This window comes from Bidens hawaiensis, unplaced genomic scaffold (genome assembly GCF_021521415.1).
Source record: "Bidens hawaiensis isolate Kalapana, Puna unplaced genomic scaffold, B.hawaiensis_p1.1 tig00019787_1, whole genome shotgun sequence".
NCBI lineage: Eukaryota > Viridiplantae > Streptophyta > Magnoliopsida > Asterales > Asteraceae > Bidens > Bidens hawaiensis.
This window is the reverse complement of record NW_027492999.1, coordinates 33,571-40,284: the sequence shown is the minus strand read 5'-3', so window position 1 is coordinate 40,284 and position 6,714 is coordinate 33,571.

Genomic DNA, 6,714 nt, shown 5'->3' with positions numbered 1-6,714 from the left:
GTTGTTTCGATATGTGTACAAGAAGGAGTGAATGCAAAAAGATGAAGATACAAGATTGTTGAAGATTACAAGACACGTGCTTGAAGATAAAGAGATGAAGCTACTGCCAAGGGGGAGTCTGTAGGTGCATGATGTCAGTAGTTCAGTGTCAAGTGTCTGTAATCGAGTTTGTTAGATTTGTGTTTTTGTATGTAAGCGAAGTTAGCTCACAAGTTCGCTGATACAGGCGAACTTGTGAACTAAGCGAAGTTAGGGACAACTTCGCCTGAACATGCCAGGCGAAGTTGTCGTGATTATATAAACATAAGTTACGGCTTATGTTTTCATTATTCAGTCAGTTTATTAGTTTACGTGTTTACGAGTCCTGTAATCAGTGATTGATATCACGTGTTTAAGGTTGCAATATAACGAGTATTTTTTTATTGTAACGTGTGTTCGATCGTGTTAAATCGTATCGTCTTCTACGCTCGTAACGTCTTACGTAGGGATTCTGCACCTACGTAGAACGAGATATCTCGTGTAGATCCGGCTGGGAACCTACACAAAGAAAGTTTGAACTTGTAACCATACGCTCAGTCCATGATGTGGGCATCTTCTTAAAAGACTTTTGTATCATTCCCATGCTGCGTGTAACGATTCATCATCATCGGTCCGGAATCCGGCAATGCTGGCTCGGTATTTGGAAGTTTTGTCGGGCGGAAAATATTTGAGGAGAAACTGTTCAATCATCTGGTCCCAAGTGGTAATGGAACCAAAGGAAAGAGATTCTATCCATTCTAGGGCTTGACCCCTTAGAGAGAAAGGAAAGAGTTTAAGCTTGATTTGATCTTCTGAACAGTTTTGGATTTTAAATGTTCCACAGATTCGTAAGAATTGAGATATGTGAGAAAGAGGGTCTTCGTCGAGGAGACCATGAAATTGAACTGAATTTTCCACCATATGAATGGTGCTTGATTAGATTTCGAAATTTTCGGTGATTTCGGGTGGAGCCACTCCATTGCCGTAGCCTTCAAGAGTTGGCTTGGCATACTGGCTCATGTTCGGCTCATTGTTCTGGGCCGCCATCATTTCTTCAGTTTGATTTTCTCCTGATGTGGTGGTGTTTACTGATTCGTCCTTGATTGCTTCTGCGGTTTTTGTAGTCCGTTTACGAGTTCGTCGACGAAAGAGTCGTTCCAGTTCAGAAATTGGAGAAACAAGCTCAGGCCCAAAAGTAGAGGACATACATGGGACTAAATCAAAATTAAACACTAAAGCAAAAGTTAGTCTAAAAGGTTAGTCTAGTATTAAACTACGAGTTATGCTACTTTTAACTAAACTAAACTATGGTCTTAATTAAGCTAGAGTAAAGTTAAGGTAAATAAAGGTAAAAAGTAGGCTAGCCGTAAAATTATACTTTAGTATTTAGTAAAAATTAAAATAAAGTGAAATAGAAGTTTAAAAATTTGTACAACTATAAACAATGATTAAATTAAAACTTGGATCGTTCTTAGAAACGTACCGTGTCCCCGGCAACGGCGCCAAAAACTTGATGCGCTTGCGCGTGCGGCTTGTATAAAATATGATAGATTGAATATTTAGCTTTTGCACAAGATCGTGTTTTAAATTTATAAAAGTGATTTCTACAAAGACAACATACAAAAAATAGGCAAGTGTACCTATCGTATATGTAGCATAGTATTGGTAAGAACCAAGTATCGATCCGTGAACACAAAGGTTTCTAATAATAAATCGTTGTTTTACTTAAACCGGAGGTTTAAATCATTTTGAGGTTAATTTTTTTGAAATTTTTTATAAAATATAAATAATTATATATATATATATAATATATAGGTGACCAAGATAAGAAATTCTAAACGAGTTGTTCAATTATACGAAGGTTACCATCTAAGATCAAGAATCCACTCCATTTTAGCATTGATAATTAATATGTAGACATGTGACAAACTTACCGTAGAAATATATGATAGATAACTCCTTAACCCAAAGTGAGCATCTTTGGCACTAAGGAGATGATAAGCGCATTTTAAAGTCCACCCTTTCCTAATGTCATACCATCTCAATGATGTCAATTTAAGTTGGCAAGTAGTTTCATTAAGTAGAAAGATAAGGATTGACTTCAATTTCTCGAATACCTATTCTAACAACTTCGGGTGATTGTAGTTCATCACACAACCTCCCCTAGGTTGATTTAAGTAGGTTATGATTACACATTCCATTAACATATGGTTTCTTTAGCTAATTTGATATCCTAAGCAAAGCCATTTTCGGATTACCGAGGTTTAGAAAAATACACCATAACTTATATCTCATCATTTCTAAGTACTATATAAGGATCCATGTTTCGATAATGTATCAAAGTATTTCTATCTTTCAAGAACATGAATCGATCATGAACGATTGCCAAAGAGATTGACAACCACCAACTTTGAATTAGTGATTTAAGATGGTGAAACATTTCTCATCAAAAGATAATTGTAATATAACCATGTACTTAACTAGACTACATCACATGTCTTGATTAATTATCAAGTAAAACAAAGCTTCTTCATAGATTTTAGATGGTAAAAGGAGTTTAGCTCATAATGAGCATTATGATGAACATTAAGATGATTGATAATAACAAATACATGATTAAACTTGGAACAATCTAACCAAATGTAGATGAATCCTTCTTCTTAATGATGGGGATGATGGTTGATGAAGATGATTAGTGGTGATGACCTTCAAACCTTCAAACTCTACACTAGATCTTCAAGGTGAGTGTTAGTGTGTGTTTTTATAAGAGAGAATCGGATAGAAATCTTTTCAAGGCACACGTGATGAATGCAACATGAGCCACTATTTATAGGTAATCTGGATGGTGAGGCACGGCCCCGTGCAAGATGAGCACGGCCCCGTGTATTTTTTATGACATGTGCCAGATTTGTTTTGTCTTTTGTGTGAGGTGGAAACAGCCCCGTGGTTAGCAGGCACGGCCCCGTGGTTTTTAGTGACATGTGCTAGATTTGTTTTGTCTTTTGTGTGAGGTGGCAACGGCCCCATAGTTAGCAGGCACGGCCCCGTGGCTTTTAGTGACATGTGCTCAATTCTTCTTTGTCTTTTCTGCATTCTCGTCCACGGCCCCGTGCATGCTGAGCACGGCCCCGTGATTTTGTTCTCAGATTTTGTCTTTTCTTGTTCCATAAGCATGGGGGCGTGTTTCTTGAGACATGGGGGCGTGTTTCTTTGTTTTCTTGTGTTTTATTCTGTTTTTCTTCGTCTTTTTGCTTGTTTCTTCGTTTGAGGTTTGGTTTCATCTGAAATTACGTTTTATTATGATAAGTAGCCTTTTATGCTATGTTATTAGATAGAAATTGCAGTTTTTAGAGATTATTTGATGCCGAAAAGATGTATATTTCTATGTACATCAAGCTCTAAGTCAAAAGGAGCTACCAATGCCATAACTATCCTTAGGGAATCCTTTCGTGATAAATGTGAAAAGGTTTCCTGATAATCAATTCGCTCTTTTTGATTATAATCTTTAGCAACCAATCATGCTTTATATCGTTCGACGTTTCCATTCGGATATAATTTGGTTTTGTAAACCCATTTTCAACCAATGGGTTTTACACCCTCGGGTAATTAAACCAAGTTCCAAACGACATTTCCTTTCATGGAATTATGCTCATCAATCATAGCTTTATTCCATTGACAAGATTGATCACTATTAATGGCTTCATTATAAGAGGTTGGATTATTATAGTTTCCTAAATCCAAATTAACTTCATTAAGGTAGGTTACATAATCATTAAAGTTAGTAGGCTTTTTAGACCAAGATGACCTCCTAAGCTAATTTTTTGGTTCATGATCATTAATGGGTTCAGTGATTTGCTCTTGTGTGTTTGATGTGACTTCATTCTCAGGAATATTCAGAGTATTATTTTCTTAGGAAACATTAGGTGGTGCAGTGTTATGAACATAAGGTGTAATAGGAGGTAAAGTTGAAGAGCACATCCCCCTCCTCTTTTACTGCTAGGAAATCAAAGATTTCTCTTTCACTACTCCCACTGAATTTAGGGTTCTCTAAAAACTCAGCATGACGAGTTTCTACTATGTGAGTACTATGTGAAGGACAACTGAATCTAAATCCCATTGAATGTTTGGGATATCCTATAAAGTAACAACTGACAGTCCTCACGTCAAGCTTTCGTTGTGAAGGATTATAAAGTTTAGCTTCGGCATGACAACCCCATACTTTCATATATCCTAAGCTTGGCTTCCTTCCTGTCCAAATCTCAAATGGAGTTTTAGGGACATATTTATAAGGTAACCTATTAAGTTTATGAACAACTGTCTTTAAAGCCTCAATCCATAAAAATTAGGAAGATTTGAGTTTGCTAACATACTTCTAACCATATCCTGAAGAGTCCTATCTCTTCTCTCAGAAACGCCGTTCTGTTTCATATATGAAAGTTATGCCAGGGAAAAAGGTCCACAAGTATCAGTGTGTATTAGTTCTAGTAAACCAGAACTCCTAATGGCACCCCTTTTAGTCTTTTTCGTCTCTTTTTCTTTAATGCACTTAACGCGTGTTTCAATATTACTAAAATCGAGATTTGGTAAGGCATCATCTTTCATAAGTCTTATCATTCTGTCGTGTGAGATGTGGCCTAAACGTTGATGCCATAAAATGGATGATGTTTCCAAATCACGTTTTCTTTTGTTGGTATTCTCATTAACATTATATGTCAATAGTGATTTTGAAAAGTTATTATCTAGTTCTAGCCAATAGAGATTTCCTTCCAAATAACCACAACCAAACACTTAGGAGTTTAAACTAATAGTGACTTTTCCTTTACCATGCAAAACGTCATACCCATCAATGTCTAAATTTTCTACTGATACTAAATTCCGTGTAATTTTTGGTACATATAAGTTATCAAAAAGTTTAATACATTGACCAGTTTTCATAATAAGCTGCACGGTTCCTACGACTTCAACACTAAGTTCATCACCATCTCCCATCCTAAGTGTTCTTTGGTTTCTTTACAACTTTTGGATTGTAAGGAATCCTTGTATGGAATTAGGAACATGAACCATAGAACCAAAGTCAACCACCATGTGTTAATTAGTACATTGATATTAAAGGATTCAAGTATCATAAATGAATGTGTACCTTTCTTAGCCAGGCACTCCTTGAATGTCGGGAAATCTCGTTGCAAGTGCCCTTTGTTACAGCCAAACTTACATTGAAGTTGTCCTTTAGAGGAATTAGAGTTGGAACTAGTACTTGTATTTGTAAAGCTGTGTAATTCCTTGATTCCCCGAAAAAGATTACAAAGCCTATAAATAACTATACAAAGGAGGTAATTATGGAGTTGTATACGGAAACATCAACCATCTAAACTAATACAATATAAGAATATATTTACTAAATCAAACCAATAATATTGTGTGAATATTATCGGCTAACACTCCCCCGCAGTTTGAGCCGTAGGAGACCGGAGACATAAACTGGATCGAAACCGGTGAAAGAGATGTTTGGGAAGGCCTTTGGTAAATATGTCGGCGTACTGATAATCGGCAGGAACGTGTAGGACTTAACATTGCCAAGGCGAACCTTCTCTCGAACAAAATGAATATCCAGTTCAATATGTTTTGTACGCTGGTGTTGAACTGGATTTTCAGCTAAGTATACGGCCGAGATGTTACCACAATAAACAAGTGTGGCTTGGGTAACCGGTATATGAAGCTAAAGAAGCAAATTACGGACCCAACTGACCTCGGCCACTATGTTTGCAACACCCCTGTATTCGGCCTCTGCACTAGATCTGGAAATAGTGGGCTGTCTTTTTGAGGACCACGAGATTAAATTTGCACCCATATAAACACAATGTGGAGCGACGTGAGTCGGGACACCCGGCCCAATCCGCATCCGAGTAAGCCATTAATTTAGTGGAACGTGAGGGAGTGATATGCAATCCATGGGAAAATGTACCTTTAATATAACGGAGGATGCGTTTGAGGAAGTGAAAGTGCGGTTCCCGGGGTGCATGCATGAAAAGGCATACCTGCTGGACAACATATGAAATATCAGGGCGAGTAATGGTGAGATATTGAAGTGCTCCGGCCAGAATCTGATACAGAGCTTCATCAGAAAACTCGGTGCCAGTAGTGGCACTCAGTTTGGAACCAACCTTAAGAGGAGTGCTAACTGGTTTACAATTTGACATGTTTGCCCGAGATAAGATATCTGTAGCATATGTGGACTGAGACAAAGCTGGAGAGACGCAGGTTGGGGTCCTTTGTTATTTAAGAACAAGTTTTTGACCCGTTTCCAAGCTTCAAATTCCGTGGACTCATCTTCAAGGACCCTTACGAGAAACACCTTGTTGAGGGTCCCATAAATCCATTGTAGAACAACCGCATCAATCTTCTTCCAAGAAGGGTAGTCGGTGGAGGTTTCGTCGGGTATCGACGAACCGTCGATGTGATTAAGCACATCGTACCCGACGGCGTGAAGCTTGAATAGTTTTACCCACGTAGGGTATGTAACATCCGTACCGTCAAGAGGAGGAATCATGTTTTTGATGTTTGTGACGGTGTATGCCAGATGGAGAGTTTGTGGTTTTGTGGGGTCGGGTTTGTCACCCATGTTGATGGATGAATAGGATGATGTTTACCCGAAGGTGAAGGAGGATGGTGGCTTGGATCGAAATCCTAGCTATGGAA